Source organism: Ranitomeya variabilis, chromosome 8, assembly GCF_051348905.1.
Source record: "Ranitomeya variabilis isolate aRanVar5 chromosome 8, aRanVar5.hap1, whole genome shotgun sequence".
Lineage (NCBI taxonomy): Eukaryota > Metazoa > Chordata > Amphibia > Anura > Dendrobatidae > Ranitomeya > Ranitomeya variabilis.
Window position 1 is genome coordinate 200,684,266 of NC_135239.1, and position 15,061 is coordinate 200,699,326.

Genomic DNA, 15,061 nt, shown 5'->3' on the forward strand with positions numbered 1-15,061 from the left:
TGATAGAAAGAGGTCAGAACACACAAAGCATCACAGAATGTTGTCAGAACATGCAAAGGAACACAAATTGGATAGAGAAAGTTGTCAGAAGATGTAGAATATCAAGGTTATTATAAGAAGTTGTCAGAACTCGCAGCACATCGCAGCTGATAGAAAGTTGTCAGAACATGCAAAACAGCACAGCTATGATGGAAAGTTGTCAGAACCAGCAGAACATCGCAGCTATGATGGAAAGTTGTCAGAACCTGAAGAACATTACAGCTATGAAAGTTTTCAGAACCCGCAGAACATCGCAGCTTTGATAGTAAGTTGTCAGGACCTGCAGAACATCGCAGCTATGATAGAAAGTTGTCAGGACCCACAGAACATCACAGCTATGATAGAAAGTTGTCAGAACCCGCAGAACATCACAGCTATGATAGAAAGTTGTCAGAACCCGCAGAACATTGCAGCTATGATGGAAAGTTGTCAGAACCTGCAGAACATTGCAGCTATGATAGAAAGTTGTCAGAACCTGCAGAAAATCGCAGCTATGATAGAAAGTTGTCAGAACCTGCAGAACATCGCAGCTATGATAGAAAGTTGTCAGAACCTGCAGAACATTGCAGCTTGCTGACTGGGGCTGTGTAGATAAATGGCCAGAAGGTCCGTTTGTTCGTCTGTTACTCTTCCTGGAAATGTTAACTAACTTGACCATTGGGCATTATCGTTATCATTACTAACAGTCTGTGGCCGAATTTACTCATCCGTGTGCACTGCTGCGCCTACATAGAAGTGTATTGAGTCTGGTCACACCTGCATTACTGCTCCAGAAGCTGGAAAAAACAAAACGTCCTGGACGGCCACATTCTCTCCACTGATCTCCTCTTCTCCCAGGTGGCCCAGGTGTAAATTAGCGGGAGGCTGCGGAGGATCCACCTGGTTTGTGCTCAGTCTCCTGCCTGAGATCACACATGGACGGTCAGTGTTTATTAGATCTTTTCATTTGGTGTGGGGGCGCTGTGTCTGTGAGGTAGTGTGTCTGTGGGCGCTGTGTCAGTGAGGTAGCGTGTCTGTGGGGTAGAGTGTCTGTGGACGCTGTGTTTGTGAGGTAGCGTGTCTGTGGACGCTGTGTCTGTGAGGTAGCGTGTCAGTGAGGTAGCGTGTCTGTGGGGTAGAGTGTCTGTGGACGCTGTGTTTGTGAGGTAGCGTGTCTGTGGACGCTGTGTTTGTGAGGTAGCGTGTCTGTGGGGCGCTGTGTTTGTGAGGTAGCGTGTCAGTGAGGTAGAGTGTCTGTGGACGCTGTGTCTGTGAGGTAGTGTGTCAGTGAGGTAGCGTGTCTGTGAGGTAGCGTGTCTGTGGACGCTGTGTCTGTGAGGTAGTGTGTCAGTGAGGTAGCGTGTCTGTGAGGTAGCGTGTCTGTGGACGCTGTGTCTGTGAGGTAGTGTGTCAGTGAGGTAGCGTGTCTGTGAGGTAGCGTGTCTGTGGACGCTGTGTCTGTGAGGTAGTGTGTCAGTGAGGTAGCGTGTCAGTGAGGTAGCGTGTCTGTGAGGTAGCGTGTCTGTGGGCGCTGTGTCTGTGAGGTAGCGTGTCTGTGGGCGCTGTGTCTGTGAGGTAGCGTGTCTGTGGACGCTGTGTCTGTGAGGTAGTGTGTCAGTGAGGTAGCGTGTCTGTGGGCGCTGTGTCTGTGAGGTAGCGTGTCTGTGGGCGCTGTGTCTGTGAGGTAGCGTGTCTGTGGGCGCTGTGTCTGTGAGGTAGCGTGTCTGTGGGGCGCTGTGTCTGTGAGGTAGTGTGTCTGTGGACGCTGTGTCTGTGAGGTAGCGTGTCTGTGGACGCTGTGTCAGTGAGGTAGCGTGTCTGTGAGGTAGCGTGTCTGTGAGGTAGCGTGAATGTGAGGTAGCGTGAATGTGAGGTAGCGTGTCTGTGAGGTAGCGTGTCAGTGAGGTAGCGTGTCAGTGAGGTAGCGTGTCAGTGAGGTAGCGTGTCAGTGAGGTAGCGTGTCAGTGAGGTAGCGTGTCAGTGAGGTAGCGTGTCAGTGAGGTAGCGTGTCAGTGAGGTAGCGTGTCAGTGAGGTAGCGTGTCAGTGAGGTAGCGTGTCAGTGAGGTAGCGTGTCAGTGAGGTAGCGTGTCAGTGAGGTAGCGTGTCAGTGAGGTAGCGTGTCAGTGAGGTAGCGTGTCAGTGAGGTAGCGTGTCAGTGAGGTAGCGTGTCTGTGGACGCTGTGTCTGTGAGGTAGCGTGTCTGTGAGGTAGCGTGTCTGTGAGGTAGCGTGTCTGTGAGGTAGCGTGTCAGTGAGGTAGCGTGTCAGTGAGGTAGCGTGTCAGTGAGGTAGCGTGTCAGTGAGGTAGCGTGTCAGTGAGGTAGCGTGTCAGTGAGGTAGCGTGTCAGTGAGGTAGCGTGTCAGTGAGGTAGCGTGTCAGTGAGGTAGCGTGTCAGTGAGGTAGCGTGTCAGTGAGGTAGCGTGTCAGTGAGGTAGCGTGTCAGTGAGGTAGCGTGTCAGTGAGGTAGCGTGTCAGTGAGGTAGCGTGTCAGTGAGGTAGCGTGTCTGTGAGGTAGCGTGTCAGTGAGGTAGCGTGTCTGTGAGGTAGCGTGTCTGTGGACGCTGTGTCTGTGAGGTAGTGTGTCAGTGAGGTAGCGTGTCTGTGAGGTAGCGTGTCTGTGGACGCTGTGTCTGTGAGGTAGTGTGTCAGTGAGGTAGCGTGTCTGTGAGGTAGCGTGTCTGTGGACGCTGTGTCTGTGAGGTAGTGTGTCAGTGAGGTAGCGTGTCAGTGAGGTAGCGTGTCTGTGAGGTAGCGTGTCTGTGGGCGCTGTGTCTGTGAGGTAGCGTGTCTGTGGGCGCTGTGTCTGTGAGGTAGCGTGTCTGTGGACGCTGTGTCTGTGAGGTAGTGTGTCAGTGAGGTAGCGTGTCTGTGGGCGCTGTGTCTGTGAGGTAGCGTGTCTGTGGGCGCTGTGTCTGTGAGGTAGCGTGTCTGTGGGCGCTGTGTCTGTGAGGTAGCGTGTCTGTGGGGCGCTGTGTCTGTGAGGTAGTGTGTCTGTGGACGCTGTGTCTGTGAGGTAGCGTGTCTGTGGACGCTGTGTCAGTGAGGTAGCGTGTCTGTGAGGTAGCGTGTCTGTGAGGTAGCGTGAATGTGAGGTAGCGTGAATGTGAGGTAGCGTGTCTGTGAGGTAGCGTGTCAGTGAGGTAGCGTGTCAGTGAGGTAGCGTGTCAGTGAGGTAGCGTGTCAGTGAGGTAGCGTGTCAGTGAGGTAGCGTGTCAGTGAGGTAGCGTGTCAGTGAGGTAGCGTGTCAGTGAGGTAGCGTGTCAGTGAGGTAGCGTGTCAGTGAGGTAGCGTGTCAGTGAGGTAGCGTGTCAGTGAGGTAGCGTGTCAGTGAGGTAGCGTGTCAGTGAGGTAGCGTGTCAGTGAGGTAGCGTGTCAGTGAGGTAGCGTGTCTGTGGACGCTGTGTCTGTGAGGTAGCGTGTCTGTGAGGTAGCGTGTCTGTGAGGTAGCGTGTCTGTGAGGTAGCGTGTCTGTGAGGTAGCGTGTCAGTGAGGTAGCGTGTCAGTGAGGTAGCGTGTCAGTGAGGTAGCGTGTCAGTGAGGTAGCGTGTCAGTGAGGTAGCGTGTCAGTGAGGTAGCGTGTCAGTGAGGTAGCGTGTCAGTGAGGTAGCGTGTCAGTGAGGTAGCGTGTCAGTGAGGTAGCGTGTCAGTGAGGTAGCGTGTCAGTGAGGTAGCGTGTCAGTGAGGTAGCGTGTCTGTGAGGTAGCGTGTCTGTGAGGTAGCGTGTCTGTGAGGTAGCGTGTCTGTGAGGTAGCGTGTCTGTGAGGTAGCGTGTCTGTGAGGTAGCGTGTCTGTGAGGTAGCGTGTCTGTGAGGTAGCGTGTCTGTGAGGTAGCGTGTCTGTGAGGTAGCGTGTCTGTGGGGCGCTGTGTCTGTGTGGTGGTCCCCATGCTGGACTCACTGAGATTCGCTGTGTTCTGCCTCATACATTGTGATCAAAATGTTAACCAAAAACCATGTATTGATTTTTGTAAATTTTGGTCAGCTGCAATAAATCAATGCTTAATTTCTGTATGTGCGCACCATGTCGTCTTATACTACTTCAACAGACCCATAGAAATGAATGGAGAGGTGGTTGTGCATGCACACGGCTGGTCTAACACCATAGAAATGAATGGAGAGGTGGTTGTGCATGCACACAGCTGGTCTAACACCATAGAAATGAATGGAGAGGTGGTTGTGCATGCACACAACTGGTCTGACACCATAGAAATGAATGAAGAGGTGGTTGTGCATGCACACGGCTGGTCTGACACCATAGAAATGAAGGGAGTGGTGGTTGTGCCTGCACACAACTGGTCTGACCCCATAGAAGTGAATGGAGAGATGGATGCGACTGGCCTGACCCCATACAAGTGAATGGAGAGGTGGTTGTGCTTGCACACGGCTGGTTTGACCCCATAGAAGTTAATGGAGAGGTGATTATGCATGCACATGACTGTCCTGACCCCATAGAAGTGAATGGAGAGGTGGTTATGCATGCATACGACTGGCCTGATCCCGTAGAAGTGAATGGAGAGGTAGTTATGCATGCCCACGACTGGCCTGACCCCATAGAAGTGAATGGAGAGGTAGTTATGCATGCCCACGACTGGCCTGACCCCATAGAAGTGAATGGAGAGGTAGTTATGCATGCCCACGACTGGCCTGACCCCATAGAAGAGAATGGGCACTAACTCTCCTTTCACACAGAACTTTGAAACCCCTGTTCTTCAGATCAGTAGGGTCCCCTCCCCCAATCGTGACACTTCTGATATTAAAGGGGTTGCCTACTGCTGCACAACCCCAGCTTAATCAATTCAGGACCCCAATTAAAAAAAAAAAATACACAATGCACAGTCCCCTCTTGCAGCAGCCCCAATACCCCTGGTTAATGCCATGGTAATTTTCCAGCAGCTGCTGCTGATTTCCTCCACAATGACCACTAAATCAAATGTAGTATTACATGGAGTGTATTATCGGTTGGGTCCGGTTATAGGTGTGCGACTTGTTAGTGGCTCTCCATAGAAGGAGGTCCCGAGAAAAATCCCCTCCTCTACATCCATATTCCCTAGCTGGGACATTTTAGGCTATGTGCACACGTTGCGGATTTTGCTGCGGATCCGCAGTGGTTTTGACTCTTCGGATTCGCAGCAGTTTTCCCTGAGTTTACAGTACCATGTAAACCTATGGAAAACAAAATTTACAGCGCACATGCTGCAGAAAAAAACGCGTGGAAACGCTGCGTTGTTTATTCCGCAGCATGTTCATTCTTTGTGCGGACTCCACAGCGGTTTACACCTGCTCCATAATAGGAATCCGCAAGCGTAAAATCGCAGGTGGAATCCGCATAAAATCCGCGGTAAAACGCAGTGATTTTACCTGCGAATTTCTCAAAACAGGTGCGGAAAAATCCGCAGAGGTTCCATCTACGTGTGCACATACCCTTAGGGCTGTATAAATCGGGCAGAAATCTGCCCGCGGTTCTCCGAAGCCGAGCATGTAGTGATGATGATCGAGCATGCTCGTGTCCATCCAAGTTTCTTCGGCGTGCTCGAAAAAAATGCTCTAGCAGCTGCATGTCTCGTGGCTACTGGACAGTCTCTGCATGTCTCACGGCTGTTGCACAATCCCTGCATGTCTTGTGGCTGTTGGACAGTCCCTGCATGTCTCGCGGCTGTTGGACAGTCCCTGCATGTCTCGCGGCTGTTGCACAATCCCTGCATGTCTCGCGGCTGTTGCACAGTCCCTGCATGTCTCGCGGCTGTTGCACAGTCCCTGCATGTCTCGCGGCTGTTGCACAGTCCCTGCATGTCTCGCGGCTGTTGCACAGTCCCTGCATGTCTCGCGGCTTTTGGACAATCCCTGCATGTCTCGCGGCTGTTGGACAATCCCTGCATGTCTCGTGGCTACTGGACAGTCTCTGCATGTCTCGTGGCTACTGGACAGTCTCTGCATGTCTCGCGGCTGTTGGACAATCCTTGCATGTCTCGCGGCTGTTGGACAATCCCTGCATGTCTCGCGGCTGTTGGACAATCCCTGCATGTCTCGCGGCTGTTGGACAATCCCTGCATGTCTCGCGGCTGTTGGACCATCCCTGCATGTCTCGCGGCTGTTGGACTATCCCTGCATGTCTCGCGGCTGTTGGACAATCCCTGCATGTCTCGCGGCTGTTGGACAATCCCTGCATGTCTCGCGGCTGTTGGACAATCCCTGCATGTCTCGCGGCTGTTGGACAATCCCTGCATGTCTCGCGGCTGTTGGACAATCCCTGCATGTCTCGTGGCTACTGGACAGCCTCTGCATGTCTCGTGGCTACTGGACAGTCTCTGCATGTCTCGCGGCTGTTGGACAATCCCTGCATGTCTCGCGGCTGTTGGACAATCCCTGCATGTCTCGCGGCTGTTGGACAATCCCTGCATGTCTCGCGGCTGTTGGACAATCCCTGCATGTCTCGCGGCTGTTGGACAATCCCTGCATGTCTCGCGGCTGTTGGACAATCCCTGCATGTCTCGTGCAAATTTTAGGCCACACCCATTTCACAACTAGCCACGCCCCAACCACACCCATTTAGCACTTCTGATCACAATGTTTCGTTAACAATAATTATGAACAAAAAAATATGGCCACACACGACGCTCCATACTGTACAATGGCCATTGGCCACATTATGCTCCATACTGTATAATGGCCCCACATGATGCTGCGTACAGTATACTTGCCCCACGTGATGGTCCATACAGTATAATGGCGCCACATGATGCTTTGTACAGTATAATGGCCCCACACGATGCTGGGTATAGTATAATGGCCACACAATGCTGGGTACAGTATAATGGCCCCACACAATGCTGGGTGCAGTATAATGGCCACACATGGTTACCCCACCCCCATCATTGCCTTCTCCATCAGTACACACAAACACCTTTCACCGCGCTCCCTCGCAGCAGCCGGCAGCTTCCACTCCCACGGCGCTGAATGGTGTCATCCAGCTGCGCCGCTGACTGCTGTATCCAGCATTACAGCTCAGTCCCCATAGAATGTAATACAGCACAGCCCCATAGAATATAATGCTGCACAGCCCCCATAGAATGTAACGCAGGCAGGTGGCAGCCCCCATAGAATGTAACGCAGGCAGGTGGCAGCCCCCATAGAATGTAACGCAGGCAGGTGGCAGCCCCCATAGAATGTAACGCAGGCAGGTGGCAGCCCCCATAGAATGTAAGGGGTGCTGCACCAGGTTGGTGGAGAATCCGATGGATGGGTACCAGGGGGAGAGTGGGAGCGGGGTGCGCGCACCATGGGGAGACAAAGTTTAGTTTGTCAGTCCTCCTATGCTGTCAGAGTCTCTGCTGTAACCGCAGCAGGGCAGCGCTGCATGGAGAGGGGGAGAGACACATACATTCACTTACAGTCTGGAGATCCGCTCGCTGCTCCCGCGGTCACACAGACACGGAGTGTCTCACAACTCTGCCCCCGTGCCAGAAACCAGTCCGGGTGCTGCCGCTCTGTCCTCAGAGTCCGCCCACGTCTATAGTTGAGGAGGAAGCCGGAGGCGGGCGGTGAGGCAACTCAAGGGGGCGTGGCTACAACGCAGTCCCAGGGAACGGAACGAACAGCGGGTACTAATCGGGCTCTCTCTACGTCCCGGAAGTGGGCGGGGCTTCACCGGCGGCCGCAAATTCGGGATTTTAAATGCCCGAAGCGGGACAGCGGGACCCCGGTGCCAAAGCGGGACTGTCACGCTGAAATCGGGACGGTTGGGAGGTATGCATGTCTCGTGGCTGTTGGACAATCCCTGCATGTCTCGTGGCTGTTGGACAATCCCTGCATGTCTCGCGGCTGTTGAACAATCCCTGCATGTCTCGTGGCTACTGGACAGTCTCTGCATGTCTCGTGGCTGTTGGACAATCCCTGCATGTCTCGCGGCTGTTGGACAATCTCTGCATGTCTCGTGGCTGTTGGACAATCCCTGCATGTCTCGTGGCTTCTGGACAGTCCCTGCATATCTCACGGCTGTTGGGCAATCCCTGCATGTCTCGCGGCTGTTGGACAATCCCTGCATGTCTCGCGGCTGTTGGACAATCCCTGCATGTCTCGCGGCTGATGGACAGTCTCTGCATGTCTCGCGGCTGTTGGACAGTCCCTGCATGTGTTGTGGCTGTCGAGACATGCAGCAACGGCGAGTCAAGCATTTAATTTCGAGCACGCCGAAAACACTCTATTAGGACACAATTTTGGTCTGATTCATACAGTTGTCTAACTGCGCTCTTAAAGGGAGGAAACTGCCCCTTTAAAATCCTTTTCTCATGTCCCATCCAGAATGACCAGGTGGGAAAGAGCACCCCCCTCCTCCCCTTTCCATAACAGGAGGGAAGACATGATTCCAGACTTCCCAGGACCTCCTCTATAGATACAATGTTACTTCTCGTATTCATCTATTTACATTTTTTTTTCCTTTTTTACACAAAACAGATGAAAGCAAAATGGAGGAAAAAGCCCAAATCTCATCAGCTCGGCCCATTTACCTGTCACCCTCTGGCTTTAAAACGGTGAGCGAAAAAATGTGTTTTTGTTCTCCTCCTTTGTCAGACAGAACATTAAAGTCTCCGGGGTCAGGACCGATGTCAAATAAACAGTTTTACCGTTTTTGCTCTTTTTTTTTTTTTTTTAAAGGTGGAAATTGTAGATGAGACGAATGTCTCTGGCACACGATGTGCCCTCTGGTTCCCTGACGTGATTGATGACCACTCCAAACAATCTCTGTTTATTCAGCTTTAAAGCCGACATACGGTTCAGTTTTTGGAAGTATCTGTGATTGCACAAACAGAACGTATGGAGAGGTAGAGCCTGCGCCCTACAGGCAGCCATTGTCCCATGTCTATTCATCACTTTGGTGCACAAAAAGCTTTATTTTTTTTTATTTTTATTTTTTATTTATTTTTTTTCAAGGGGCATAATTACTACTTTCCTCATGCAAAAAAAAAAGGTCACGGTACAAACTTTGAAGCAGGTCAAACATTTCCTAGGTCCTTACATTCAGTCTTTTATCTGAACTCTGTTCTCTCTATACCGGCTGCAATATGTAATTATTCCCAGTGAAGCCGCTAATAAAGGAGATCCCGGACACAAATACGCTTCGGAAACTATTTTTTTTATATTTCCATATGTAGACGCATTGTTATAGCTGTACAAATAGCTGATACTGTCCCCAAGATTTTTTATTTTTAGTTTTTTGGGGGATGTCGTGCAGGAATCATTTTGTATGCATAAAAATTAGTGATGATAGCGCACTAAAATGCTCAAGTGCTCGGTACTCGAATCGAGCAGATCAGATACCCGGATGGGCTCGACTCGCGTGGCGAGTATAATGGAAGTCAATGGGAAACGCGAGCATTTGATAAATCCCAGCTGTCTTCAAAACCAACTACCATTACTCCGATTGGCACCGCATCAGGTCAACTGGGAAAAGTCTGGCAAAGCGCCAGAATTGACAAATCTATTGTAATGCGCCATTTCTGAGTTGGATGCGTGCTTGTATTTTTAGGATGGGAAGGGCCAAATAACCAGGGATCTTCCCAGCCTAATATAAGCCCACAGCTGTCTGCTTTACCTTTGCTGGTTATCAAAAAAAAGTGAAGACCTCACATAATTTTTTTTCAATTAATTTTTTTATTAGGTTAATAAAATACGCTGTGTCAAGAATGCTAGTAATACTGATCATAGACGCGCAGCCTAAGGCCGACATCACACTCAGCGTAGGGAAATACGGTCCGTATTTTAAATGCGTAATACGTAGAAATGTTCCCAAAATAGTGATCCGTATGTCATCCGTAGGCAGGGTGTGGCAGCATATTTTGCGCATGTCATCCTCCGTATGTAATCCGTATGGCATCCGTACAGCGAGATTTTCTCGCCGGCTTGCAAAACAGACATACAATGGATCCACGGGCTCAATGAATGGAAAGCAGGGGAACGTAGCTACCTAGACTTGCGGTGCTGCGCCCCCTGCTGGTATAACCTCAGATGAACTCGAGTGTGAGAAAATATTCGTGCAGGGGGCGCAGCACCACAAATCTAGGTAGCTACGTTCCCCTGCTTTCTATTCATTCCCCAGTTTTTACAGGCAGGTGCACAGCTTCATTAGCAGGCTCCTGGCTGTAAAATTATTTAACCCCTTCAGATGGATTTACAGCGTGGGACATGACTGAACGACGGAAGGTATGGGATATTGTTGATTTTTTATTTTAACTTTGTTTCAGGTGACAAGGGTCTTCAATTGGATTGAGAGTATAATAAACTATATAACACCCTGTGTATTTATTTCATTAAAATACTTTTTTCCTAATGTGTGTGTTTTATTAAACATTTACTATTATTGGATTAATAATGGATAGGAGTCTTATTGACGCCTCTCCATTATTAACCAGGCTTAATGTCACCTTACAATAGCAAGGAGACATTAACCCTTTATTACCCCATATCCCACTGCTACACGAGAGTGGGAAGAGAGTGGGCAAGTGCCAGAATAGGCGCATCTTCCAGATGTGCCTTTTCTGGGGTGGCTGGGGGCAGATGTTTTTAGCCAGGAGGGGTCCTATAACCATGGTCCCTCTCTAGGCTATTAATATCTGCCCTCAGTCACTGGCTTTCCCACTCTGGCGGAGAAAATTGCACTGGATCCCACGCCATTTTTTTCCGTGATTTAACCCTTTATTTTAACAGCTAGAGCCCCCAAATTTTGCACACAGACACTTGGAACATTATTAGCGAGGAATATGTTAAAAAATAAGGGATATGAAATGGTTTACTGTATGTAACTATGTCTCATATCCTGTCGGGTTTGGGAAGGAGAAATGCAAAGCCGGCAATTGAATTACCGGCTTTTCTGCTATCTAGCGTTGTATGAAATAAAAATACATATATATATATATACATATATATATATATATATATATATATGTGTGTGTCTCACTGATATATATATATATATATATATATATATATATATCTCCCTATACTATGTGTAGACATTTATTTGATCTATTCTATTCTGTCAGTGTGATTTTACTGTACACTGCACTGAATTACCGGCTTTTCCATAGAACACCGCTGCGTATTTCTCGCAAGTCACACTGTTGGTCCATGTGTAATCCGTATTTTTCTCGCCCCATTGACTTTAATTGGGGTATTTTTTGTGCAATACGCTGACTAACTCAGCATGCTGCGATTTTCTAAGTCCGTACTATAATACGGATGTGTAAAATACGGTAGATAGGAGTTGCCCCATAGAAAATCATTGGTCCGTGAGCAATGCGTATTTTCTGCGCCTCTCATACATCCGTAAAACTCGCTAGTGTGACCCCGGCCTAAGTCTTGAAGGAATGCAGCCGGCTAATGACAGTAATGCCAGTGGCCAACATGACTATGGCTTTAAGGCCCCGTCTCACTAAGCGATTTACCAACGATCACGACCAGCGATACGACCTGGCCGTGATCGTTGGTAAGTCGCTGTGTGGTCGCTGGGGAGCTGTCACACAGACCGCTCTCCCCAGCGACCAACGATCAGGGGAACGACTTCGGCATCGTTGAAACTGTCTTCAACGATGCCGAAGTCCCCCTGCAGCACCCGGGTAACCAGGGTAAACATCGGGTTACTAAGCGCAGGGCCGCGCTTAGTAACCCGATGTTTACCCTGGTTACCAAAAAAAACAAACAGTACATAAACAAACAGTACATACTCGCCTTTCGGTGTCCAGGTCCCTCGCCGTCTGCTTCCTGCTCTGACTGAGCCGCCGTACACTGAGAGCAGAGCGCAGCGGTGACGTCACTGCTGTGCTCTCACTTCTCACTGTACGGCCGGCAGTCAGTGAGAGCAGGAAGCAGACGGCAAGGGACACCGAAAGGCGAGTATGTACTGTTTGTTTATGTACTGTTTGTTTTTTTTGGTAACCAGGGTAAACATCGGGTTACTAAGCGCGGCCCTGCGCTTAGTAACCCGATATTTACCCTGGTTACCAGTGAAGACATCGCTGGATCGGTGTCACACACACCGATTCAGCGATGTCAGCGGGGCCTCAACGACCAAAAAAAGGTCCAGGCCATTCTGACACGACCAGCGATCTCGCAGCAGGGGCCTGATCGCTGGTACGTGTCACACATAGCGAGATCGCTATGGAGGTCGCTGTTGCGTCACAAAACTTGTGACTCAGCAGCGATCTCGCTAGCGATCTCGCTATGTGAGACGGGGCCTTTACCATGTATGGCAGGCAATCCCCGCATGTCTAACGGCCACAAAACAGGTGCGGCTGGGTGCTCGAGCCCCCGTGATACTCAATTGAGTAACGACTGTACCTCAGCACTTCGATGCTCAATCGAGCAGTGACGAGCACTCTCGCTCATCACTAATAAAAATGCATTAAAATAACAATATTGCACATGCCCTTCTTCAGGGATGTACATAGAAGTCCATGTGGGTATTTTCCATGAGCCCCTGCTGACATTAAACAACCTATTAAGTCTTCGCGAATGCATGCAAAAGGCAAAATTGGGTGACAAAAGAAGACTAACCACTTAAGATACATTGGTGAACAGCGATCAAGGCATCTAAGGGGTTTAGATGCTGCAATCAATCTCAGCAGTGACCAATGGGTGCCTGCTGTGTGAAACAGCCGCCACCACAGATCCTCTTGATTTCTGCCATACATATATGGTGGACGTCAGGAGAAGTGGGTGAGACGGAAAATATGTTCATCACCAGCCGCCATAGCAGACGTGCGGGTGCCGGGCCGGCAGCCATTTGCGGTATACCACTGCCCTTCCTATGGTCCATTATTTTTGCAGAAAATAATATAATTTGTCCAAGGCTTTGAGTGATAGTTTCTTAAAAAAATTCTTATTCATAATTGTGGAAATATTTGTTGGGAAATTGTATTAGGAGCAGTTGCTTAAAGGGGAGGGTGAAAATTATTTTTTTTCTGGAACCTGTAGGATATGGAACACATTGCTACTGTGAAAGGGGCCAAGCTACTATAATGGGCACAATCCTTTTAATTGGCATCCTCATTGTATAACCTCTTTATGACAAGTTGACTGCCGGGTGTTCCAGCAGGAGGAATCTAACATTAAAGAGTAACTGTCTTAAACATTTTTCTTTTTCCCATAAATCAATAGTACACGTAAAAATAAGATACTTTATAATGTATCTTATTAAAGAAATTTGCTTTTTTCGCCTCCTGACATTCTCAAAATTTGTCTAGGAGATGGCAGTTGGTGCTGATAAAGTTCTCTGGAGAAGGGAGGAGCGGGATGTAGAAGACAGACATTCTGCTGCAAGTTCACCTAAAACGGTTCAAGAGAACTTGCAGCGGAATGTCTGTCTGTGTCTAGATCCTCCCTTATCCATAGAATTTTATAAGCACTAACTGTAACTTCCCAGCTCGGTACTGGGGAAACCGGGCTTCACTGAATACAGTCTTTTCCCATGAACTGAGTATGAAATATCAGTCCATGCTCTTTCTGAAGCCACTTTCCCCTCCACGTCCATTGCCCCCTCACTGTACCCTGTTTCTCGCCTCGTTACCGGCCTCCGTAAATGGAAAAGTCTCCTGGAATAGTTAGATCTCGAGGTTGGCAGACTGTTCTATGAATCCAGGAGATGTCCTCTTATTCCAGGAGTCTTCTGAATGTTGTGGACGTCTGATTTCTACAAAGCTGTACTTAAGCTTTCCTTCACCCAGACCAAAAACTAAGTTTTTCTCCCGTTATATATGCTGTAGCTGCAAAATGTTTGGTTACACCTGGACTCTGGCTCTTGGGGCCAGCGGAATCCTAAAAAGACACCTAAAGGGTGTCGGCGCACAACTTCTTTTCCACCTGGAATCTGCTTGAAAAAGCGCTGAAAATATTGAACATAATGCAAGGCAATGTCAAAATGACATGTTTCGCCTTTTTTTTACGGCTTCAGGGTCCAAAAACCTTACAAGAAGTAACTTTTGTTTTGAAGACGCTCTACATACTTCAAACTATAGAGCAAAGATGCCGGCAGTGGACTTGCTGCAAAAATGATGGTAAAGCCACTTCAGGACAAAGACCGTTGGCTTTTTTCCTGAAATGGCTTTACCTTGGAAAGCTGAACAGTTTCTTAAAGACTCCATGTGCACATACCGAGCTCCAAGGTCCTATTCTCCATCCCTGAGTGTCCTCCGATCATTTCTATAACACTGTGAGTTCCTGGCTAGTGGTGAGCGAATGTGCTGGGAAAAGGTGTTATCGGAGCATGCTCGGGTGCTAATCGAGTGTCTTTGGCATCCTCTAATAATATGTTCAAGTTCCCGCGGCTATATGTCTCGCTGCTGTTCGACAGCCACCACACATGCAGGGATTACCTGTTTGTTAGCCAATCCCTGCATGGTTTACCGCAGCCACGAGACATGCAGCCGCGGGGACTCAAACATATTTTTCGAGGACGCCGGAGACACTCGGTTAGCACCCGAGCATGCTCAGATAACCTTATCCCAGCACGCTCACTCATCACTATTCCTGCCATTATTATGCATGTTATTTGGTATATACTTATCAACTTTTGAGGGAAGGCATCCGGTAGGACGACAAGTGGCGGCGAAGTGCCATGTGGTGCTGTCCGGTTGCACAACTTCTCAAGCCTCAAGACGTTGCCCTGATTGCCTTCCACTGGCTGTGCCATTGTTTGACAAGTCAATTTTCTCTTTAGCAGGTGACCTTTTAGGCATGGCCAACCGATAAGATCACGCCATGGGAGAGTAACTGCCTTGAATAGGACCCTTCGATGAAGCTGTAGACAAGACATCGGCTACCAGGTATGACCTAAGAGTTTATTAAGAGATTAGAACTGAATTTGTTTTCTGTTATTTAACTTTAATGCCCCCCTCCTATGAAAAATGTTTATCTAAATGGCACCGATCACTGGTCCTACCCGAGACGTGGCAGGAGAAGAACCGGTTAAGCAATTAAAAAAAATCCTCATTTGTGATTAATTCAAACCCATTAGGCTTATTGCTGTCATACAATTACCTATAGAATCTCGCTC

The 15,061-nt window shown here is 49.0% G+C and overlaps 1 long non-coding RNA gene across 1 annotated transcript; it reads left to right on the plus strand.

Moving 5' to 3' along the window:
* Positions 1-891: 891 nt before the first annotated feature.
* LOC143788491 (uncharacterized) lies at positions 892-14,833 on the plus strand. The gene is made up of 3 exons (XR_013218646.1): positions 892-960; positions 8,470-8,546; positions 14,726-14,833. It is a non-coding gene; the product is annotated as an uncharacterized LOC143788491 (long non-coding RNA).
* Positions 14,834-15,061: the final 228 nt, after the last annotated feature.